The sequence below is a fragment of the Triturus cristatus genome, chromosome 1_1 (genome assembly GCF_964204655.1).
Source record: "Triturus cristatus chromosome 1_1, aTriCri1.1, whole genome shotgun sequence".
In the NCBI taxonomy this organism is placed as follows: Eukaryota; Metazoa; Chordata; class Amphibia; order Caudata; family Salamandridae; genus Triturus; species Triturus cristatus.
In genome coordinates this window covers 453175341-453200525 of record NC_140579.1, presented here as the reverse complement: position 1 = coordinate 453200525, position 25185 = coordinate 453175341, and positions in this window count along the sequence as shown.

Here is a 25185-nt window from a genome sequence, read left to right as displayed (position 1 = left end):
TGGCGGCCATTTTGTGAAGCCATCCAAGCAGTGTGCTTGCTTTTGCCATCCGGTTCCAAGCTTGTGGCCTAGTAGTCTTCCACTAGGCCCAGAGGTAGTCAGCCTCCAAGCTGTGGTGCGTGATTTTACATGTACAGTTGGTGTTGTCTGGTGATTTTCCTTTACTCCATGGATGGCTTTGGATTTTGTTGCAAAAGGTGTGTTTGGGGTGCAATAGCATTTTTTGGGTGTGTGCTAAACAAATTGGGCTATTTTGGCCTGCATGTAAGGCAAGGGATTCAGCTCGCGAACTTTCGGTAACTCTGCACAGCGCGACAACGCGGACTTACAGTTTTCGTCATTTTTGCGCTCGCAATATGCGTGTTCGCGCACGCGAGAAAGCCTTTTTGTACAGTTCGCGATCCCGAACACGCAGCTTTTGCAATCTGGCAAACAATATCTCGCGAGCAACATAGACCCTTCTCGAAAACGCTTTTTTGTGCATTTCTGCACAAAAAACTCCTCAGGCTGTCATTGAGCTGTAGGTTTGGAGCAGGGAGAAGCTGTTATTTGTCTGGAAAACATTTTTGTGAGAGGGATTAAGTTCCACAGACACTACAACTTCCTCTTCCTGTCCTTTCCAATCACTTTTTGTGTGTTATTGTGGTGGGGGGGCTGAGCATGGGTGTGGCGGCCATTTTAGGAAGGCATGCATTGTGCCTTTGCCATAGGCGTCCATTGACTGTCTCCCATTTCTTGTGGTTGTTGTGGGTGTGTGGCGGCCATTTTGTGAAGCCATCCAAGCAGTGTGCTTGCTTTTGCCATCCGGTTCCAAGCTTGTGGCCTAGTAGTCTTCCACTAGGCCCAGAGGTAGTCAGCCTCCAAGCTGTGGTGCGTGATTTTACATGTACATTTGGTGTTGTCTGGTGATTTTCCTTTACTCCATGGATGGCTTTGGATTTTGTTGCAAAAGGTGTGTTTGGGGTGCAATAGCATTTTTTGGGTGTGTGCTAAACAAATTGGGCTATTTTGGCCTGCATGTAAGGCAAGGGATTCAGCTCGCGAACGGCCATTTTAGGAAGGCATGCATTGTGCCTTTGCCATAGGCGTCCATTGACTGTCTCCCATTTCTTGTGGTTGTTGTGGGTGTGTGGCGGCCATTTTGTGAAGCCATCCAAGCAGTGTGCTTGCTTTTGCCATCCGGTTCCAAGCTTGTGGCCTAGTAGTCTTCCACTAGGCCCAGAGGTAGTCAGCCTCCAAGCTGTGGTGCGTGATTTTACATGTACAGTTGGTGTTGTCTGGTGATTTTCCTTTACTCCATGGATGGCTTTGGATTTTGTTGCAAAAGGTGTGTTTGGGGTGCAATAGCATTTTTTGGGTGTGTGCTAAACAAATTGGGCTATTTTGGCCTGCATGTAAGGCAAGGGATTCAGCTCGCGAACGGCCATTTTAGGAAGGCATGCATTGTGCCTTTGCCATAGGCGTCCATTGACTGTCTCCCATTTCTTGTGGTTGTTGTGGGTGTGTGGCGGCCATTTTGTGAAGCCATCCAAGCAGTGTGCTTGCTTTTGCCATCCGGTTCCAAGCTTGTGGCCTAGTAGTCTTCCACTAGGCCCAGAGGTAGTCAGCCTCCAAGCTGTGGTGCGTGATTTTACATGTACAGTTGGTGTTGTCTGGTGATTTTCCTTTACTCCATGGATGGCTTTGGATTTTGTTGCAAAAGGTGTGTTTGGGGTGCAATAGCATTTTTTGGGTGTGTGCTAAACAAATTGGGCTATTTTGGCCTGCATGTAAGGCAAGGGATTCAGCTCGCGAACTTTCGGTAACTCTGCACAGCGCGACAACGCGGACTTACAGTTTTCGTCATTTTTGCGCTCGCAATATGCGTGTTCGCGCACGCGAGAAAGCCTTTTTGTACAGTTCGCGATCCCGAACACGCAGCTTTTGCAATCTGGCAAACAATATCTCGCGAGCAACATAGACCCTTCTCGAAAACGCTTTTTTGTGCATTTCTGCACAAAAAACTCCTCAGGCTGTCATTGAGCTGTAGGTTTGGAGCAGGGAGAAGCTGTTATTTGTCTGGAAAACATTTTTATGAGAGGGATTAAGTTCCACAGACACTACAACTTCCTCTTCCTGTCCTTTCCAATCACTTTTTGTGTGTTATTGTGGTGGGGGGGGCTGGGCATGTGTGTGGCGGCCATTTTAGGAAGGCATGCATTGTGCCTTTGCCATAGGCGTCCATTGACTGTCTCCCATTTCTTGTGGTTGTTGTGGGTGTGTGGCGGCCATTTTGTGAAGCCATCCAAGCAGTGTGCTTGCTTTTGCCATCCGGTTCCAAGCTTGTGGCCTAGTAGTCTTCCACTAGGCCCAGAGGTAGTCAGCCTCCAAGCTGTGGTGCGTGATTTTACATGTACAGTTGGTGTTGTCTGGTGATTTTCCTTTACTCCATGGATGGCTTTGGATTTTGTTGCAAAAGGTGTGTTTGGGGTGCAATAGCATTTTTTGGGTGTGTGCTAAACAAATTGGGCTATTTTGGCCTGCATGTAAGGCAAGGGATTCAGCTCGCGAACGGCCATTTTAGGAAGGCATGCATTGTGCCTTTGCCATAGGCGTCCATTGACTGTCTCCCATTTCTTGTGGTTGTTGTGGGTGTGTGGCGGCCATTTTGTGAAGCCATCCAAGCAGTGTGCTTGCTTTTGCCATCCGGTTCCAAGCTTGTGGCCTAGTAGTCTTCCACTAGGCCCAGAGGTAGTCAGCCTCCAAGCTGTGGTGCGTGATTTTACATGTACAGTTGGTGTTGTCTGGTGATTTTCCTTTACTCCATGGATGGCTTTGGATTTTGTTGCAAAAGGTGTGTTTGGGGTGCAATAGCATTTTTTGGGTGTGTGCTAAACAAATTGGGCTATTTTGGCCTGCATGTAAGGCAAGGGATTCAGCTCGCGAACTTTCGGTAACTCTGCACAGCGCGACAATGCGGACTTACAGTTTTCGTCATTTTTGCGCTCGCAATATGCGTGTTCGCGCACGCGAGAAAGCCTTTTTGTACAGTTCGTGATCCCGAACACGCAGCTTTTGCAATCTGGCAAACAATATCTCGCGAGCAACATAGACCCTTCTCGAAAACGCTTTTTTGTGCATTTCTGCACAAAAAACTCCTCAGGCTGTCATTGAGCTGTAGGTTTGGAGCAGGGAGAAGCTGTTATTTGTCTGGAAAACATTTTTATGAGAGGGATTAAGTTCCACAGACACTACAACTTCCTCTTCCTGTCCTTTCCAATCACTTTTTGTGTGTTATTGTGGTGGGGGGGCTGGGCATGTGTGTGGCGGCCATTTTAGGAAGGCATGCATTGTGCCTTTGCCATAGGCGTCCATTGACTGTCTCCCATTTCTTGTGGTTGTTGTGGGTGTGTGGCGGCCATTTTGTGAAGCCATCCAAGCAGTGTGCTTGCTTTTGCCATCCGGTTCCAAGCTTGTGGCCTAGTAGTCTTCCACTAGGCCCAGAGGTAGTCAGCCTCCAAGCTGTGGTGCGTGATTTTACATGTACAGTTGGTGTTGTCTGGTGATTTTCCTTTACTCCATGGATGGCTTTGGATTTTGTTGCAAAAGGTGTGTTTGGGGTGCAATAGCATTTTTTGGGTGTGTGCTAAACAAATTGGGCTATTTTGGCCTGCATGTAAGGCAAGGGATTCAGCTCGCGAACGGCCATTTTAGGAAGGCATGCATTGTGCCTTTGCCATAGGCGTCCATTGACTGTCTCCCATTTCTTGTGGTTGTTGTGGGTGTGTGGCGGCCATTTTGTGAAGCCATCCAAGCAGTGTGCTTGCTTTTGCCATCCGGTTCCAAGCTTGTGGCCTAGTAGTCTTCCACTAGGCCCAGAGGTAGTCAGCCTCCAAGCTGTGGTGCGTGATTTTACATGTACAGTTGGTGTTGTCTGGTGATTTTCCTTTACTCCATGGATGGCTTTGGATTTTGTTGCAAAAGGTGTGTTTGGGGTGCAATAGCATTTTTTGGGTGTGTGCTAAACAAATTGGGCTATTTTGGCCTGCATGTAAGGCAAGGGATTCAGCTCGCGAACGGCCATTTTAGGAAGGCATGCATTGTGCCTTTGCCATAGGCGTCCATTGACTGTCTCCCATTTCTTGTGGTTGTTGTGGGTGTGTGGCGGCCATTTTGTGAAGCCATCCAAGCAGTGTGCTTGCTTTTGCCATCCGGTTCCAAGCTTGTGGCCTAGTAGTCTTCCACTAGGCCCAGAGGTAGTCAGCCTCCAAGCTGTGGTGCGTGATTTTACATGTACAGTTGGTGTTGTCTGGTGATTTTCCTTTACTCCATGGATGGCTTTGGATTTTGTTGCAAAAGGTGTGTTTGGGGTGCAATAGCATTTTTTGGGTGTGTGCTAAACAAATTGGGCTATTTTGGCCTGCATGTAAGGCAAGGGATTCAGCTCGCGAACGGCCATTTTAGGAAGGCATGCATTGTGCCTTTGCCATAGGCGTCCATTGACTGTCTCCCTTTTCTTTTGGTTGTTGTGGGTGTGTGGCGGCCATTTTGTGAAGCCATCCAAGCAGTGTGCTTGCTTTTGCCATCCGGTTCCAAGCTTGTGGCCTAGTAGTCTTCCACTAGGCCCAGAGGTAGTCAGCCTCCAAGCTGTGGTGCGTGATTTTACATGTACAGTTGGTGTTGTCTGGTGATTTTCCTTTACTCCATGGATGGCTTTGGATTTTGTTGCAAAAGGTGTGTTTGGGGTGCAATAGCATTTTTTGGGTGTGTGCTAAACAAATTGGGCTATTTTGGCCTGCATGTAAGGCAAGGGATTCAGCTCGCGAACTTTCGGTAACTCTGCACAGCGCGACAACGCGGACTTACAGTTTTCGTCATTTTTGCGCTCGCAATATGCGTGTTCGCGCACGCGAGAAAGCCTTTTTGTACAGTTCGCGATCCCGAACACGCAGCTTTTGCAATCTGGCAAACAATATCTCGCGAGCAACATAGACCCTTCTCGAAAACGCTTTTTTGTGCATTTCTGCACAAAAAACTCCTCAGGCTGTCATTGAGCTGTAGGTTTGGAGCAGGGAGAAGCTGTTATTTGTCTGGAAAACATTTTTGTGAGAGGGATTAAGTTCCACAGACACTACAACTTCCTCTTCCTGTCCTTTCCAATCACTTTTTGTGTGTTATTGTGGTGGGGGGGCTGAGCATGGGTGTGGCGGCCATTTTAGGAAGGCATGCATTGTGCCTTTGCCATAGGCGTCCATTGACTGTCTCCCATTTCTTGTGGTTGTTGTGGGTGTGTGGCGGCCATTTTGTGAAGCCATCCAAGCAGTGTGCTTGCTTTTGCCATCCGGTTCCAAGCTTGTGGCCTAGTAGTCTTCCACTAGGCCCAGAGGTAGTCAGCCTCCAAGCTGTGGTGCGTGATTTTACATGTACATTTGGTGTTGTCTGGTGATTTTCCTTTACTCCATGGATGGCTTTGGATTTTGTTGCAAAAGGTGTGTTTGGGGTGCAATAGCATTTTTTGGGTGTGTGCTAAACAAATTGGGCTATTTTGGCCTGCATGTAAGGCAAGGGATTCAGCTCGCGAACGGCCATTTTAGGAAGGCATGCATTGTGCCTTTGCCATAGGCGTCCATTGACTGTCTCCCATTTCTTGTGGTTGTTGTGGGTGTGTGGCGGCCATTTTGTGAAGCCATCCAAGCAGTGTGCTTGCTTTTGCCATCCGGTTCCAAGCTTGTGGCCTAGTAGTCTTCCACTAGGCCCAGAGGTAGTCAGCCTCCAAGCTGTGGTGCGTGATTTTACATGTACAGTTGGTGTTGTCTGGTGATTTTCCTTTACTCCATGGATGGCTTTGGATTTTGTTGCAAAAGGTGTGTTTGGGGTGCAATAGCATTTTTTGGGTGTGTGCTAAACAAATTGGGCTATTTTGGCCTGCATGTAAGGCAAGGGATTCAGCTCGCGAACGGCCATTTTAGGAAGGCATGCATTGTGCCTTTGCCATAGGCGTCCATTGACTGTCTCCCATTTCTTGTGGTTGTTGTGGGTGTGTGGCGGCCATTTTGTGAAGCCATCCAAGCAGTGTGCTTGCTTTTGCCATCCGGTTCCAAGCTTGTGGCCTAGTAGTCTTCCACTAGGCCCAGAGGTAGTCAGCCTCCAAGCTGTGGTGCGTGATTTTACATGTACAGTTGGTGTTGTCTGGTGATTTTCCTTTACTCCATGGATGGCTTTGGATTTTGTTGCAAAAGGTGTGTTTGGGGTGCAATAGCATTTTTTGGGTGTGTGCTAAACAAATTGGGCTATTTTGGCCTGCATGTAAGGCAAGGGATTCAGCTCGCGAACTTTCGGTAACTCTGCACAGCGCGACAACGCGGACTTACAGTTTTCGTCATTTTTGCGCTCGCAATATGCGTGTTCGCGCACGCGAGAAAGCCTTTTTGTACAGTTCGCGATCCCGAACACGCAGCTTTTGCAATCTGGCAAACAATATCTCGCGAGCAACATAGACCCTTCTCGAAAACGCTTTTTTGTGCATTTCTGCACAAAAAACTCCTCAGGCTGTCATTGAGCTGTAGGTTTGGAGCAGGGAGAAGCTGTTATTTGTCTGGAAAACATTTTTATGAGAGGGATTAAGTTCCACAGACACTACAACTTCCTCTTCCTGTCCTTTCCAATCACTTTTTGTGTGTTATTGTGGTGGGGGGGCTGAGCATGGGTGTGGCGGCCATTTTAGGAAGGCATGCATTGTGCCTTTGCCATAGGCGTCCATTGACTGTCTCCCATTTCTTGTGGTTGTTGTGGGTGTGTGGCGGCCATTTTGTGAAGCCATCCAAGCAGTGTGCTTGCTTTTGCCATCCGGTTCCAAGCTTGTGGCCTAGTAGTCTTCCACTAGGCCCAGAGGTAGTCAGCCTCCAAGCTGTGGTGCGTGATTTTACATGTACATTTGGTGTTGTCTGGTGATTTTCCTTTACTCCATGGATGGCTTTGGATTTTGTTGCAAAAGGTGTGTTTGGGGTGCAATAGCATTTTTTGGGTGTGTGCTAAACAAATTGGGCTATTTTGGCCTGCATGTAAGGCAAGGGATTCAGCTCGCGAACGGCCATTTTAGGAAGGCATGCATTGTGCCTTTGCCATAGGCGTCCATTGACTGTCTCCCATTTCTTGTGGTTGTTGTGGGTGTGTGGCGGCCATTTTGTGAAGCCATCCAAGCAGTGTGCTTGCTTTTGCCATCCGGTTCCAAGCTTGTGGCCTAGTAGTCTTCCACTAGGCCCAGAGGTAGTCAGCCTCCAAGCTGTGGTGCGTGATTTTACATGTACAGTTGGTGTTGTCTGGTGATTTTCCTTTACTCCATGGATGGCTTTGGATTTTGTTGCAAAAGGTGTGTTTGGGGTGCAATAGCATTTTTTGGGTGTGTGCTAAACAAATTGGGCTATTTTGGCCTGCATGTAAGGCAAGGGATTCAGCTCGCGAACGGCCATTTTAGGAAGGCATGCATTGTGCCTTTGCCATAGGCGTCCATTGACTGTCTCCCATTTCTTGTGGTTGTTGTGGGTGTGTGGCGGTCATTTTGTGAAGCCATCCAAGCAGTGTGCTTGCTTTTGCCATCCGGTTCCAAGCTTGTGGCCTAGTAGTCTTCCACTAGGCCCAGAGGTAGTCAGCCTCCAAGCTGTGGTGCGTGATTTTACATGTACAGTTGGTGTTGTCTGGTGATTTTCCTTTACTCCATGGATGGCTTTGGATTTTGTTGCAAAAGGTGTGTTTGGGGTGCAATAGCATTTTTTGGGTGTGTGCTAAACAAATTGGGCTATTTTGGCCTGCATGTAAGGCAAGGGATTCAGCTCGCGAACTTTCGGTAACTCTGCACAGCGCGACAACGCGGACTTACAGTTTTCGTCATTTTTGCGCTCGCAATATGCGTGTTCGCGCACGCGAGAAAGCCTTTTTGTACAGTTCGTGATCCCGAACACGCAGCTTTTGCAATCTGGCAAACAATATCTCGCGAGCAACATAGACCCTTCTCGAAAATGCTTTTTTGTGCATTTCTGCACAAAAAACTCCTCAGGCTGTCATTGAGCTGTAGGTTTGGAGCAGGGAGAAGCTGTTATTTGTCTGGAAAACATTTTTATGAGAGGGATTAAGTTCCACAGACACTACAACTTCCTCTTCCTGTCCTTTCCAATCACTTTTTGTGTGTTATTGTGGTGGGGGGGCTGGGCATGTGTGTGGCGGCCATTTTAGGAAGGCATGCATTGTGCCTTTGCCATAGGCGTCCATTGACTGTCTCCCATTTCTTGTGGTTGTTGTGGGTGTGTGGCGGCCATTTTGTGAAGCCATCCAAGCAGTGTGCTTGCTTTTGCCATCCGGTTCCAAGCTTGTGGCCTAGTAGTCTTCCACTAGGCCCAGAGGTAGTCAGCCTCCAAGCTGTGGTGCGTGATTTTACATGTACAGTTGGTGTTGTCTGGTGATTTTCCTTTACTCCATGGATGGCTTTGGATTTTGTTGCAAAAGGTGTGTTTGGGGTGCAATAGCATTTTTTGGGTGTGTGCTAAACAAATTGGGCTATTTTGGCCTGCATGTAAGGCAAGGGATTCAGCTCGCGAACGGCCATTTTAGGAAGGCATGCATTGTGCCTTTGCCATAGGCGTCCATTGACTGTCTCCCATTTCTTGTGGTTGTTGTGGGTGTGTGGCGGCCATTTTGTGAAGCCATCCAAGCAGTGTGCTTGCTTTTGCCATCCGGTTCCAAGCTTGTGGCCTAGTAGTCTTCCACTAGGCCCAGAGGTAGTCAGCCTCCAAGCTGTGGTGCGTGATTTTACATGTACAGTTGGTGTTGTCTGGTGATTTTCCTTTACTCCATGGATGGCTTTGGATTTTGTTGCAAAAGGTGTGTTTGGGGTGCAATAGCATTTTTTGGGTGTGTGCTAAACAAATTGGGCTATTTTGGCCTGCATGTAAGGCAAGGGATTCAGCTCGCGAACGGCCATTTTAGGAAGGCATGCATTGTGCCTTTGCCATAGGCGTCCATTGACTGTCTCCCATTTCTTGTGGTTGTTGTGGGTGTGTGGCGGCCATTTTGTGAAGCCATCCAAGCAGTGTGCTTGCTTTTGCCATCCGGTTCCAAGCTTGTGGCCTAGTAGTCTTCCACTAGGCCCAGAGGTAGTCAGCCTCCAAGCTGTGGTGCGTGATTTTACATGTACAGTTGGTGTTGTCTGGTGATTTTCCTTTACTCCATGGATGGCTTTGGATTTTGTTGCAAAAGGTGTGTTTGGGGTGCAATAGCATTTTTTGGGTGTGTGCTAAACAAATTGGGCTATTTTGGCCTGCATGTAAGGCAAGGGATTCAGCTCGCGAACGGCCATTTTAGGAAGGCATGCATTGTGCCTTTGCCATAGGCGTCCATTGACTGTCTCCCATTTCTTGTGGTTGTTGTGGGTGTGTGGCGGCCATTTTGTGAAGCCATCCAAGCAGTGTGCTTGCTTTTGCCATCCGGTTCCAAGCTTGTGGCCTAGTAGTCTTCCACTAGGCCCAGAGGTAGTCAGCCTCCAAGCTGTGGTGCGTGATTTTACATGTACAGTTGGTGTTGTCTGGTGATTTTCCTTTACTCCATGGATGGCTTTGGATTTTGTTGCAAAAGGTGTGTTTGGGGTGCAATAGCATTTTTTGGGTGTGTGCTAAACAAATTGGGCTATTTTGGCCTGCATGTAAGGCAAGGGATTCAGCTCGCGAACTTTCGGTAACTCTGCACAGCGCGACAACGCGGACTTACAGTTTTCGTCATTTTTGCGCTCGCAATATGCGTGTTCGCGCACGCGAGAAAGCCTTTTTGTACAGTTCGTGATCCCGAACACGCAGCTTTTGCAATCTGGCAAACAATATCTCGCGAGCAACATAGACCCTTCTCGAAAACGCTTTTTTGTGCATTTCTGCACAAAAAACTCCTCAGGCTGTCATTGAGCTGTAGGTTTGGAGCAGGGAGAAGCTGTTATTTGTCTGGAAAACATTTTTATGAGAGGGATTAAGTTCCACAGACACTACAACTTCCTCTTCCTGTCCTTTCCAATCACTTTTTGTGTGTTATTGTGGTGGGGGGGCTGGGCATGTGTGTGGCGGCCATTTTAGGAAGGCATGCATTGTGCCTTTGCCATAGGCGTCCATTGACTGTCTCCCATTTCTTGTGGTTGTTGTGGGTGTGTGGCGGCCATTTTGTGAAGCCATCCAAGCAGTGTGCTTGCTTTTGCCATCCGGTTCCAAGCTTGTGGCCTAGTAGTCTTCCACTAGGCCCAGAGGTAGTCAGCCTCCAAGCTGTGGTGCGTGATTTTACATGTACAGTTGGTGTTGTCTGGTGATTTTCCTTTACTCCATGGATGGCTTTGGATTTTGTTGCAAAAGGTGTGTTTGGGGTGCAATAGCATTTTTTGGGTGTGTGCTAAACAAATTGGGCTTTTTTGGCCTGCATGTAAGGCAAGGGATTCAGCTCGCGAACGGCCATTTTAGGAAGGCATGCATTGTGCCTTTGCCATAGGCGTCCATTGACTGTCTCCCATTTCTTGTGGTTGTTGTGGGTGTGTGGCGGCCATTTTGTGAAGCCATCCAAGCAGTGTGCTTGCTTTTGCCATCCGGTTCCAAGCTTGTGGCCTAGTAGTCTTCCACTAGGCCCAGAGGTAGTCAGCCTCCAAGCTGTGGTGCGTGATTTTACATGTACAGTTGGTGTTGTCTGGTGATTTTCCTTTACTCCATGGATGGCTTTGGATTTTGTTGCAAAAGGTGTGTTTGGGGTGCAATAGCATTTTTTGGGTGTGTGCTAAACAAATTGGGCTATTTTGGCCTGCATGTAAGGCAAGGGATTCAGCTCGCGAACTTTCGGTAACTCTGCACAGCGCGACAACGCGGACTTACAGTTTTCGTCATTTTTGCGCTCGCAATATGCGTGTTCGCGCACGCGAGAAAGCCTTTTTGTACAGTTCGCGATCCCGAACACGCAGCTTTTGCAATCTGGCAAACAATATCTCGCGAGCAACATAGACCCTTCTCGAAAACGCTTTTTTGTGCATTTCTGCACAAAAAACTCCTCAGGCTGTCATTGAGCTGTAGGTTTGGAGCAGGGAGAAGCTGTTATTTGTCTGGAAAACATTTTTATGAGAGGGATTAAGTTCCACAGACACTACAACTTCCTCTTCCTGTCCTTTCCAATCACTTTTTGTGTGTTATTGTGGTGGGGGGGCTGGGCATGTGTGTGGCGGCCATTTTAGGAAGGCATGCATTGTGCCTTTGCCATAGGCGTCCAAACTTGTGGCCTAGTCGTACAGTAGGCCCAGGGGTACAACTCAGCAATCATCACGGCGGGTTTTTTTCCCTTGCTATTCTTCTTCCTAAGTGTACACTACACAGTACAAATACAAAAGGATCCCTGGCCTTGTCAGTCTCTTAATGGCTGGCTATACTGTTGATGTTGTTCACTGACTGCATGAAATTTAATAATTGTGATGACCACCCACGAGACACTAATAAATTATATATTATATTATGGATCTTTTGACTGATGTTCTTCTGGCTTTTTGCTTTTAGGTGCACAAAAGACAGAGGTGTGTCATCATCATCCACTGTTGTGGTGCCAGACCGACGTCCTGCTGCTGTAGTGTACACAACGTGACGTGTCAGTGACCTGACCAGGCATCTCTGCAACTTGTGCAACTGAGTGCTGTTTTGACATCTGTTGAAGATGCCCCCAAAGAAAGCAGGTAGCAGGTCCTCCGGTACCAAGAAAGTTGCCATGGAGAAGAAGGAACAGAAGAAGAAGGAAGTGTCACTTAAATCTGGTGTGCCTCCCAAAACCTTTTTTGGTTCACCAAAAATGAGGCCTGCAGCAGCGGTGTCGGGGGGGCAAGCTGGGGGCAGCACCTCCACATCAGTGGGCCCAACCCACCAACCCATGCCCAAGCAGATGAGTGTGGAAGAGGTAGCCAGCCTTATGGTAGAAAGCAGTGATGCTGAGCCTGAACTAAACTTATCGCTATCTCAAAGTAGTACACAATCCACGCAGGAGGGAACATCATCAACACAGCAGATAAGTGGTCAACAGCCGCAGCTACCGCCCGCAATAGTAGCTGTTCCTCCTGAAGTAGGGGCAGTTCAGGAAATTGAGCCTCATGCAGAGGAAGAAGAGGAAGCCACTCCTTTAGAAGTTGCATTGGCTTTTAAATCCCCAGCAAGGAAAAGGAGGGTTAGTACATCAAGTTCTTCACCAAGCCCCCCTTCTGATGATCTAGATGTCACTTGGAAGCCACAAACTGAGTCTGAGAGGGAAACACATCACAAGAGCAGGCATGGCAAAAGGAAGGTTCCAGAAAGCCTTACACTTATGGATGTTGATGTAGAAGAGCAGGTTGATGATGATGATGATGATGAGCCAGTCATCACAAACATCACTCCCGGGCCTGAGGAGATGGAGAGCAACATTTTTACATTATCCAAAATGGATGCGAGGGATGTAGCACGCATACCTCCAACACAGGTAACACCAACACGACCTCCAGCTTCCATATTTACATTAGCAAAGGGCCGGCAGCGTCCTACATCCAGCACAACAAGCACCACCTCAGCAGAAGTAGGTAGTGGTCCTGCACAGAGTCAAATTCAACACACACCCTCCAGTTCATCTGGCATTGGAAGTGGGAGTGGCACCTCCAGCAGGAGACAAAAGTTAAGCTCCCCAGTGTGGGACTACTTTACGGTTAGCCCAAAGGAGGAGAACATTGCTGTATGCTCCGTTTGTCATTCCTCTGTTAGCCGTGGAAAGCTTGGTACAAACTATGGTACCGGAGGCCAAATGACCCATCTGAAAAAACACCACGCAATCCAGTGGGAGGAGCACCTTAGGCTCATCAAAACTGGAACCATTGCTGTTGGGCATAAACGAGTAGAAAGTCCGCTCACGGTGGAACAGGAAGAAGAGGGAGACATTCTCTGTGCTAGTGGTAGACAAAGTAGCCCTGTCCCCAGCACTGCAGTGGTAACGCCCACATCCTCAGCCACATCTCATTGGCACAAGAGTAAGAGCCAGCCTGAGACACCAAGGAGTACAGCTGGGCCAAAAAGTGCGAAGTCGACCACAGGAAGGAATACGATGCAGCCTACCATTCTTAGCATGTTTAGTAGGCCGGAGGGGCAGTACGAACGCAATCACCCAATAGCACGTTTGTACAATGCTAAGCTGGCAAAAATGTTAGCACTGGACCTTCTCTCTTTTTCTTTTGTTGAAGGGGTGGGTTTTCTTGAGTTTGTGACCACCATCTGCCCAAAATGGAAAGTTCCCAGCCGCTACTATTTTGCAAGAGTTGCTGTTCCAGCACTACATCACGACGTGCTGGAATTGCTTGGAAAAGCCTTAAAACAGAGTGCTGTTCAGAGTATACACCTGACAACAGACATGTGGACCAGTTGCTAAGCCACTGATTACATGTGCATCACTGCACACTGGGTCTCTTTTTCGTGTGTTAAAGATAAGATATCTGACGGCGTTGTTGACACCGCTGAGATTTTTAAAGACACTCGCAAACATGCAACTGTAGCCATGTTTGCAATGGAGAAATCTCATACTGCTGCTAACATTTTGGATGAGTTTAACAGCAAGGTGTTTGAGTGGCTGCGACCAAGAGGTCTTACCATTGGTTTTGTTGCCACGGACAATGGCAGTAATGTAGTTCGGGCCATGAAAGATGGTGGGTATTTCAGGGTGCCATGTTTGGCACACTGCATTAACATTGTTGTGCAAGACTTTCTGAAAAATGAAAGCAAAGTCAGCAGCTTACTGACCACCTGCAGAAGAATATGCACACATTTCAACCATTCTTTTAAAGCCCGGAAGGAGCTGAGGGTGATTCAACGTGAGCATAAAATGCCAGTCAAAGCACTCATCCAAGAGGTGCCAACACGTTGGAACTCAACGTATTACATGCTTGAGCGTCTGTTTGAGCAGTACATACCACTTAATGCTTATGTCATGAAAAGGTCAGGGGATCCTACAGTGAAAGGCATGAGAGTTGAGATGGCCCAATGGGACCTTGTCAAAAGCCTGACAGAGATGCTACTTCCTTTTGCGGTCTTCACCCGTGAAGTGAGCCGGGAGGACTGTACTATGGGCCAAGCTATCCCATTGTTGTACATGCTAGAGCAACAGCTGAAGGAGGTGGCAGAAATGTACGCAGATGTGGATGACAAAGTAGACGCACATTCTTTGGCAGACACCTTATCCGCTCGCTTATCTCACAATACAAGGATTCAAAATAACATTCTGTCAGATCCACATTACATTACTGCCTCAATTTTGGATCCACGTTACAAATTATTGCTGCGCAGTAATGAAGTCATTCCTTTTTCAGAAGTGAATGTTGCCCAGTACAAAACTTTGATAGCTGAGGAAGCCACTGAGTTTGAAAACAAAAGGATCTTCATTAAAGGCCCGCCCCTCCAGGGCAGAAAAAGTACTGCAGGGCACCCAGAACGAAGTTCTACTTCAGAAGCCAAGAGCAGTGCGTTTGCCTCCCAGCAGTCAACACTGCCAGCAGCAATAACATCAACAGCACCAACAGGATCATCAGGCACATGTACAAAAACGGCAGGTGATTGGTTTCTACGGAAAGGGTATTGCACATCAATGATTGATGCAAAGGCAAAAGAGGCCCAGGAAATCGGAGCACCCCTGAACATTGAGCGGATGGTTCAGGCCTATCTAGATGACACAACAGAGGTCTACATGGAGCAAAGCCCATTGGTGTATTGGTATGGGAAAAGAAGCCAATGGCCAGTGCTCAGCAGGCTGGCGATAAAGTATGTGGCTTGCCCTGTTGCAAGTGTCTCTTCAGAGCGTGTTTTCAGTGCTGCTGGTGCCATTGTTACTGTCAAAAGGACCAGTCTCTCGCCCAAAAGTGTTGAGAGGTTAACCATGATCAAAATGAATCAACACTTTATACCACCAGAGTACAAAATACGTGAATCACAGGAGGAAGAGGAGAGTGACTTTGATGACATAAGTAGTGGATTGTTAGACGTACTGCTGTCCGAACCACCAGAGTTTGAGGACGAGCTCCTCTTCCCTGACAACTAGGCTTTCAAATTGTTCTCCCTTCCTTTATTTGTGTGTGACTGTGTGTATCTGTTTTTCTGGTTCAAAATCTACATTCACAACAAAGCCATCAACAGTCTCCTTTTTTTATTTCCCTATTGGAGTTGCACGTCTGTGCATACCTGTCCACTCCACTCCTCAGGGTCCTGCTCCATGTTCCTTACTCTCCCTAAGTACATTTCAAGCAAGTCAGACATTGGATGGAGATGGAGAATAGTACAATACATGTTGCCTCTAACAGTCCCTCCATAAGAAGTGAAACGGGACTCCACCTATATTCCATTTTGTTTCCAATCCGAAAGAAACTCATCACTGACTGGCAGAAAGCTAGGCAGGCATCAGATCAGACAGCCAAAGAGAACACCAAGACAGGTAATGAGTGATTATTGTGAATGATGGTGGCATGCATTGCATTGGATGCTGGCTGACTACGAAGAATTGTGCATGCCATGAAGTAGAACTATACTAGTTTATCGACAAAGTACAAGTGACTCAGGTGTGGTGACAGTTAATGTTTCCTTGTTGTTTAATAATGACCACATTGTACTCCTACCACTGCAGGTGCCGGCCAATATCCGTTGCAATTTGGTAATATGGAATATATTATAAACGTAATCAGTCACTACAGACTGAGTTGGTGTTGGAGAATACGTACCACACGGTCACCATCATTGAGGATGCTGAGCATACTATCTTTGCACACAGTCAGTTGGATTGGAGAAAATTTATGGAATAACAGGTAAAAAGTTTGAACAAGAACCACAGCAGACCTAGGCTAGATGTCCTTGTAGTGGTGTGGACTGGAGTAGAGTGTAGTGGTATGACGGACAGTGGCGCATTGATTTAGTCACTTCATTGGGAAAATTCTAGGTTGCTGCAGTGCATTTGACATTTCTCTGGCTCGGTCAAAATGTAAGTAAGGGGTAGGGTGCCTGGCCTGTGCCGCGGTTCTCCTGTTCTGTGGCTGTGCTGGCTCCTGAATCCTGTCCCGTTGTTGTTGTACCTTAATGCTTGCTGTAGAGTAGACACACTATGTAGCCTATCCAAGCTGCCTCAGTCTGAAAGTGTTCTCTCCAGAGTTTTGTCTTGCACTCCACTGTAATTGAGTTTATTGTTGTAAAGGCTGTAATTTTTCAATACCCCGTTTGTTTTTCCATCTACACTTACAGGCCGGCCTTTACCCTGTGCTACAGTGGGAGAAACGACTCACACGTACCTTAACAATACGCATCAGGCTTTTCATGGGCTGACATAAAAGGTAAAAAGTTTGAACAAGAACCACAGCAGACCTAGGCTAGATGTCCTTGTAGTGGTGTGGACTGGAGTAGAGTGTAGTGGTATGACGGACAGTGGCGCATTGATTTAGTCACTTCATTGGGAAAATTCTAGGTTGCTGCAGTGCATTTGACATTTCTCTGGCTCGGTCAAAATGTAAGTAAGGGGTAGGGTGCCTGGCCTGTGCCGCGGTTCTCCTGTTCTGTGGCTGTGCTGGCTCCTGAATCCTGTCCCGTTGTTGTTGTACCTTAATGCTTGCTGTAGAGTAGACACACTATGTAGCCTATCCAAGCTGCCTCAGTCTGAAAGTGTTCTCTCCAGAGTGTTGTCTTGCACTCCACTGTAATTGAGTTTATTGTTGTAAAGGCTGTAATTTTTCAATACCCCGTTTGTTTTTCCATCTACACTTACAGGCCGGCCTTTACCCTGTGCTACAGTGGGAGAAACGACTCACACGTACCTTACCAATACGCATCAGGCATTTCATGGGCTGACATAAAAGGTAAAAAGTTTGAACAAGAACCACAGCAGACCTAGGCTAGATGTCCTTGTAGTGGTGTGGACTGGAGTAGAGTGTAGTGGTATGACGGACAGTGGCGCATTGATTTAGTCACTTCATTGGGAAAATTCTAGGTTGCTGCAGTGCATTTGACATTTCTCTGGCTCGGTCAAAATGTAAGTAAGGGGTAGGGTGCCTGGCCTGTGCCGCGGTTCTCCTGTTCTGTGGCTGTGCTGGCTCCTGAATCCTGTCCCGTTGTTGTTGTACCTTAATGCTTGCTGTAGAGTAGACACACTATGTAGCCTATCCAAGCTGCCTCAGTCTGAAAGTGTTCTCTCCAGAGTGTTGTCTTGCACTCCACTGTAATTGAGTTTATTGTTGTAAAGGCTGTAATTTTTCAATACCCCGTTTGTTTTTCCATCTACACTTACAGGCCGGCCGGCCCTTTACCCTGTGCTACAGTGGGAGAAACGACTCACACGTACCTTACCAATACGCATCAGGCAGGCAGTGATACCCAAGATTGATGTGCGGAGTGTCCATGGAAGGGAGGACCAAGAAGAATGACGAGAATGATGCAACTCCTCATTTGGACCAGGATAATACAGTAACTTTAGTATCATCATTCGTCTTTACATTTATTTGCTTGCTTTTTTCTCTTTAATCATTACGACTGTGTGTTGTGGTTTGTTTGTTAATTGATCCAACTTTTTTTTAGTTTCCTTAGCTAGCTTGAAAAATGAAAGTAAGCCCGGTAGAGCAGGTAATTGGGTTCGGTCTGAGCTCTGAGGGCGTCAGACAGGCAAGGCAAATTTCAATTTCGTCCCTGACTGTACTGTCTCATTGGGTCATAGTAGTTATAGTACAACTCATTATCTCATTAACCATCAAGTTATCATCCTCAGCATGCATGCATTTGCTTTCTCTCACTTCATACTTTGATTTCTTTGATAATGGATCATGGTCGTCTTACAAGATTGTGTTTTACTTTTGTTGTGTCCATGCATATTGTCTGTTTTTCTTTCTCAAACCTTTCCCAAAACCCCACTTCCCATCCAATCATCAATCCCTAACCCTCTTCCCCCGGGCTGTGTGATTTATATTGAGGTGTGATGTGATGACTATGTACACCAATTGATCACACGCTTGCTGGGGCAGATGTGGTGAAAGCAACACTAATTGAATTTCAACTAAGGCAGGGCAAGGATCTTCTTCTGCTTGACCACCCATGCTGTAATTTACTTTGTGTTCTGTTCCACTCCTCCTCCCTGAGTCTCAGTCAAGTGACTTTCTCTTTCTTTTTTCAAACGCTATTGCCAGTGTCTACTACTACCACCACTATAATGGCATCTAATCCGTCAATTTGGGAAACCAACCATGCAGCCATCAGTGTGCCGAACTTCATCATCAATCACAGGTAAGATAAGTTTGGTGGGAGGTATGGACTAGGAGGAGAGACTGACAGTACTATGACAATTAAAAATAACTCAGTGAGGGGTACTGCATCTATCGGTTTGTGTGTTACAAAATCGGCAGATCTTTTAAATCAAACACTGGCTGTGGGCATGCAGCAGCACGGAAACAAAGTAAACAAGCATGTAACTTACATTGAATTCGGAAAACTGTAACCCACCACAAAAAACATTAACATAATATAAATAAATAGTAAGTATATTTTTAATATCCCCTAACAAAAATAAACTATCCCGCTCTGACCTAACCCACCCCCCTCCCTAACCCCAACGAAACGAAAGTCCAAAGTCCCAATGTCCGTTGAAATCCCCAACGCCCACAAACCCACCCACCAACAAAAGGAATTAAAAAAGGGGCAAACGACGAGGTCCTCTATTGTCGGCGGGCCTTAAGGTGTTTGTCCACCAGGATCTTGACCCGCTCCTCCATGTTCTCCTCCCAGCGGGCCATCCGGCGGAGCAGCTGGCGGCGAAATGCCCTAAAGTTGCTTCCAGGGTGGGGGGCAGCAGTGCTGGAAATCGAGGCGCGGCGGCGGGCAAATGCCGGACCACGGCGCAGTGAAAGTGGAGGCCGGGCCTGACTGGGGCCCGGGGCATTGGAGGAGGCTGCAGCTTCAGCCGCCTCCTCCTCCTCCTCCTCCTGAGCCACCAGCCGGCGATAATGCTCGCAGATGGCCTCCAGTTTCCGGCGCCGGGCCCTAGCGGCCAACTCCTTCCTTGATGGTTTATTGGAAGGAGTATCATCTATATCAAAAAAGAAAAAGAACATGTTGGAGCCAATACTCTTAGCAAAACAGGAACACTAAAATCATTCAACACATAGTGTCACAGTATCACTAGCAAGCACAGTTCATAACATTTGGGATTTGGTGCTGGGGTAAGTATCTCTAATCCTACTTCCTTGGACTCTAACATTTGTGACCGTTTCAGACATTATTTATAAATATAATCGTACTATGTATGTACTGCGGTACACCAGTCGTGCTGTTCTTATCTGTAGTTTAGCCCAATTACATAACCTTGTTGTAGGCGGCATGCCAGGTCCATCAGCTAAGCTTGCACCCAAGAGAAACAGATATGAGCCACATGATGATGCAGACTCACGTTACTTTTATTTACTACTACTGTCTGCAGGTGGGGAAGCTCATCTTTTTGTCTGACGCCTTACGGCCGTTGGCACTGGTCATACTCTGTTACATGAGGGCAAATGGCATGCACAATTTCACTTACACCCTACCATGGGTACTACAAAAAGGCTGATTATTTATTTATCGGATCCAACGATCATTGCTTATATTCATATTATAGATGCTGCTAGTGCTAATACGATATACGACATCAGGTCGGTAGCGGTCGGTGGTGGGAGTGCTGCCGGTCGGTGACGTGGGAAGGTGCAGGGTGGGGATAGTAAACGATGGATTAAGGACATTCACAGGTAATTAAAGAATACATAAAAAAAAAAACATTGCTGCACACAGTAGCACACACTGCATCGCATTCGGCGGTGCAGTGCGCACCTTGAAAATAGTTTTATTTATTTTTATGTTGATTACCTGTATTTGGCCGTAACAGTAATACACAGTTTACTCGCCAGTGCCACCCACCCGTCCCCTCCCCATGTCACCGCCCGCCAACAATCCCACCACCAACCGCTACTGCAGAGGGTACTTTGCTTTCATTGCTTGTGTAACCAATATACATAAACATTAAACAACAGATAGGCCACCCTTTGCAGGCTGGCTGCCCCAATCGTAAATACATTAATAATAATAGGTAGGGAGTGGTCCCCAGAGTGGGAGGAAGGGGTTTCCGCTTGATAATATATGACGTGCTTGCAAACTACTGCAAGTGTACTGTATGCTCATAATACTACCTTGATTCCTCTAGGCTTTGCTACTGTCGCGCAGTTTCTGTTACATTTTCTTCAAAGTAAGAATCTCCAGTGACACTTTCCACCTATACTGTCTCTTGGTGATAGTACATCCAGGCATACATCCATTAAAGTAAACGTCTATCCTTTTGTATATATCTCTTAACAAACCTTAGTTGGTTTCACCAACAAACACCCATGCTTCTGCTCCTTCCTTCCTTGCCTTGGCTTTGAGTTTGAACCAAAAACACCGCTGATTCTTGCTATCTAGTACTATCCACCCATACTGTGTCGCCCACCCAGGCAGGCATTCTTTCACCTTCCACCCATCCTTCAACAACCCATGCATCTGATCTTATTACTATCAGACTCCTATACATGCTTCCAACAACATATCCTTCTCTGCCGGTCAGTCATATTGTTTATCTCGCCCGTCCTTCCACCCTTAGTGCTTTCCCTCTATGTTCAACACATCCATGAAGGTCATCTGATCTGAGTTTGTCTTCTCCATAAAACATTCACAGCTGATTTTGGAGTCAAATAGAAGAGGCCATTGGTTACTCTACTCACGCTGGTAATGCTACGTAAAGGGTGTCTTCTTCAACCGTTGTATAATGTCGCACAGTACAGTGAAATAGTGAACACAGTTCCATCTAGCTGTAATGTCAAGAAGTAATGAATATAACTTACCGCCGCCGGCCACTGCTGCTGGATCCCCCCTGGGCCCTGTGTCTCCTGCAGGTGCCGCCAGTTCGCCTGCCCCCTCCGGAATGGCCGCATCGCTGGCCCCGACGGCACTGGTGGATGGTAGTGTGCCTAGAAAAAAGCATCAAAAATTTTTTAGATGCCTGTAACCCTCCCCCTATTTTAAGTGTTCACTTGGAACATTGAACAAAAAGTTAATGCGATGCAACATACATCAGCACTAGACAGTAAGTACAGTCAGTAGACAGACACTAGTAGGATATGGTTCCACTTTCTAGGGTCATCTAGTCCTACTCAGCTCTTTTGAAAGTTAGCCTGAGCCATGAGTAACCCTTTTAGATTCATCATGTCGACTACTACTCTTTTGGTGCATATTATACCTGCCAGCGTATTGACATGTGCAGTAGATGCCTTTAAGGCCGCTTGACTGTTGCGTACAAGTGAAGAGGTCGAAAAAAAAACAACATATTGACTTTGTTTAGTTTATATTGCTTAGCCATCACACATACATGTTACACTTTTTGGCATGACTGCAAAATGCTAGCATCATTCACCAGTATACTATCTAACGGCTAACTCGCAGCGTTTTTCTCATATATCATAGGCGAAAGATTCCCTTCTACAAACCAGAGATTTACAGAGCATAGTGGCTGCAAGATGATGTAACCAGTATTTCTACGTTCTACGGTGAGGGATCTTCCAGAATTATAAAGATCTTGGCTCTTGTTCTTGTTGTCAATCATGCACTTGTAAATGTTTACTGTTTTAATGTTAGGCTTTTTGCTGGCTTATTGACTATGGCTGTCGTAAATTAAATTTCATATTAACGATGTACAGAGTTTGATACTTGTTTCAAATAAACCTTTTGAACTTACACATAGACTCTGTGGTATTTGGTGTGGTGGAGTGGACTTACACAAGTGTGTGAGCATAATGGTGTTTGTTATTATGTTCTGGATTGTCTCTGTCTCCGTCATCATCAACATTGTGTATCGTCTTCGTGGGGGGGTCGGGAGTGGGACCCTAATGTGAGACACTATAGCTAGTCTGTTAGGGGATCCTGGGTTCTTCGGACTGAGGTGTGATCAGTAAGATCCAACCTCCCATCAGCACCATCCTATTTTGTTGTGCATAGTTCTGTATGTGGCTCTGCAGAATCCTAGACAATAGTAGTATCATGTACTATCCGATCAAAAATACTAGTCAAATATCTGGTTGGGCATTTTGTTTGTGGTAATTGTCAAAGCCTCATCATTGAGAAGACTTCAAGAGGACAACCCAAAGGACAGGACCCAGTGGCTAGAGCTATTGGTCAATCAGAGTTTTATTGTTGCAAAGAAAACCTTCTATTAAAGAGTGGGCAACTGTGCAAGCTTCGCTACACACAGAGTAATAATAGTAATAGTAGTAGTAGTATTAGTAGCACAGAGAGTCATAGCAGAGGGAGTTAGAAGCAACTTCGAGGCAGGGATAAACAGAATTAGTAAACAGATAGTCAAGGTCAAAGAAGTAAGCTTTTGTAAAAAAGAGATTCAGAAAGTTGAACCATAATTTAGAGTTTGGGAAAGAAAAGATGCAGTAACATAACATTTAGGGAAATATAAATGTCAATCTAACCAATGGAGGACTTACTGGGGCCAGCTGCAGGAGCCTCAGTAGAGGAGAGGTCCTGGGGTTCCCCCGCCGACTCCGACCCCGTCTTCTTGCCCCTGGGTGGTGCTGATGATCATGTAAAATATAATAAAGAAAGAGACCAACATTAAGGAGTGCTGTGAGAAAAATAATAAATCATTTGGAAAAACAATAAGTCAAAGAACATTTTAGGAAACAACAAGTGCAATAAAATTGACCTATCTAATCAGATGGATCGACTATTGGCTGCTTCCTAGTGCATTTACGGATCGTCTACTTATTTATGAACACTCCAGTGTTCCTTGATCATTCTGATTCCAAATACTAACAAAGCCTAGTAAGTACCACCTGACCTACACCACCTATTCCAGACGGGCCAATTGTTCACTAAGTCTGCACTTCAATTTTTTTCAGCCATCAAATGCATAGATGATGAGATGGAGGACACATGCATAGTTGCATACATTAGTGCATACATACAACAAATTGTGGGTTGGTTGCATAATGCTGATCTAGTTCTGCTACTGACTGACCATGCTAAGCCTACCACTCACTAAACAAAGTACAAAAGGTTCGACGGAGGACTGGGGTAAGCAGCACTCAGTGACAGAGGATGCGTCACGCAGACCGCATAAAACAATTAGTAACTACTACTAACAAACTAAACCTAGTATCCAATATCCATCCACCACTATTTCACAGTAGGACAATGGAAGGACTAGAGTCTCTCTAGCAAATCGCATTACCTAACTTCAGTTCTGTAAAGTAAACTCTTACATAATCAGCATCAGCACAAGCTAGCGCAAACTACGTTGCAAACAAGTAAGAGTACCACCGTGCACCTGGGTCCTTAAATCAAAGAACATTTTGCTTTTTGGAACGTAATACCAGCAACGCTTGGCACGCAGCAGTAATCTTGTTGTTCATCTAATTTAATATACACAATCAGTTACTCACCAAGCCCGATGACCTCGACACCTAGCAGGTCCAACAGGTCCTGCTCCCGGTCCAGGATGTCGGACCACCGGTGAGCTAGCTGGTTGTGGGTGCGCCGGATCCCAGTGCACCGGAACACGGCCCGGCGCACCTTCGCCCACCGACGGTGCCGCTCCTGGGTAGCGTACCCGGAGCCGGGCCTGCCGCCTGCTGCCAAGGTCAAGGGGAGGAGGCGCTGGATGAAAAAAACAAGAGCCGCCACCTCCTCCTCCCCAAACAGTTGCCAGGCCTGCACCCCTGCAGGACGCATTCTGCCGCAAGGCAGGCGGCGCTTCTCTGCGCCTGCAGGTCCCTTGCCCTTGGGACTTGGTGTGCCCTTGGCCATGGTTCTGGGGTGGGTGGGAGGCGGAAAAGAAAAGTCCGAAGGGGAAAAAAAGTTAGGGGGAAGAAGATAGAAAGAACTTTATAAAAGTAACAAAAACACAGTAAAAGTAGAAATAAAATGCAAAATATAAACTTAGGCAAACAGAGAGATAGATAATAACTAAAAAAAGTCAGGAAAAAGGCTTTAAAGACAAAGGATTGCTGTGATAAAGGGAGGATACAAAAGTAGGCCCAGAAACATGGCATAGAGTGAAAAACAAGATGGCCGCGCCCATTCGCGACCGCGTGGGTAAGTTCGCGCGATATTTCTCGCGAACATGTACAATTTATCGCGAACAAGTAAAATGCGTTCCCGAACACGTCAATGCACATCGCGAACACGCTATCCGCGACCCGGAACAGGAAATAAGGCATCGCGAGCGGGCGGGACTATAGAAAAACAAGATGGCCGCGCCCATTGGCGACCGCATGGGTAAGATCGCGAGATATATCCCCCGAGCATGCAAACAGTTCCCCGAACATGCTTACCGCGCTCGCGAACAAGAAAAAGCCATCGCGAACAGGTTGCCACAAGCAACTACGCAAGCTCGCGAAGCTTCGCGAAGGTCGCGTAGTGCAATGACATCTTCGCGAAGCTTCGCGAAGCGCGACTACGCGAACTACGCCCAGGGCTGCAACAGAGGGTGACAGACAGACGGAGGGAGAGGGAGAGAGAGGGAGGGAGACAGAGGGCGACAGAGGGCGACAGAGGGCAACAGAGGGTGACAGACAGACGGAGGGAGAGGGAGAGAGAGGGAGGGAGACAGAGGGCGACAGAGGGCGACAGAGGGCGACAGAGGGTGACAGACAGACGGAGGGAGAGGGAGAGAGAGGGAGGGAGACAGAGGGCGACAGAGGGAGACAGACAGAGGGAGGGAGAGGGAGAGAGAGGGAGGGAGACAGAGGGCGACAGAGTGCGACAGAGGGTGACAGACAGACGGAGGGAGAGGGAGAGGGAGGGAGACAGAGGGCGACAGAGGGAGACAGACAGAGGGCGACAGAGGGAGACAGACAGAGGGAGGGGGAGGGAGAGGGAGGGAGACAGAGGGCGACAGAGGGCAACAGAGGGCAACAGAGGGTGACAGACAGACGGAGGGAGAGGGAGAGAGAGGGAGGGAGACAGAGGGCGACAGAGGGTGACAGACAGACGGAGGGAGAGGGAGAGAGAGGGAGAGAGAGGGAGGGAGACAGAGGGTGACAGAGGGAGACAAGACAGAGGGAGGGGGAGGGAGAGAGAGGGAGGGAGACAGAGGGCGACAGAGGTGGACAGAGGGTGACAGACA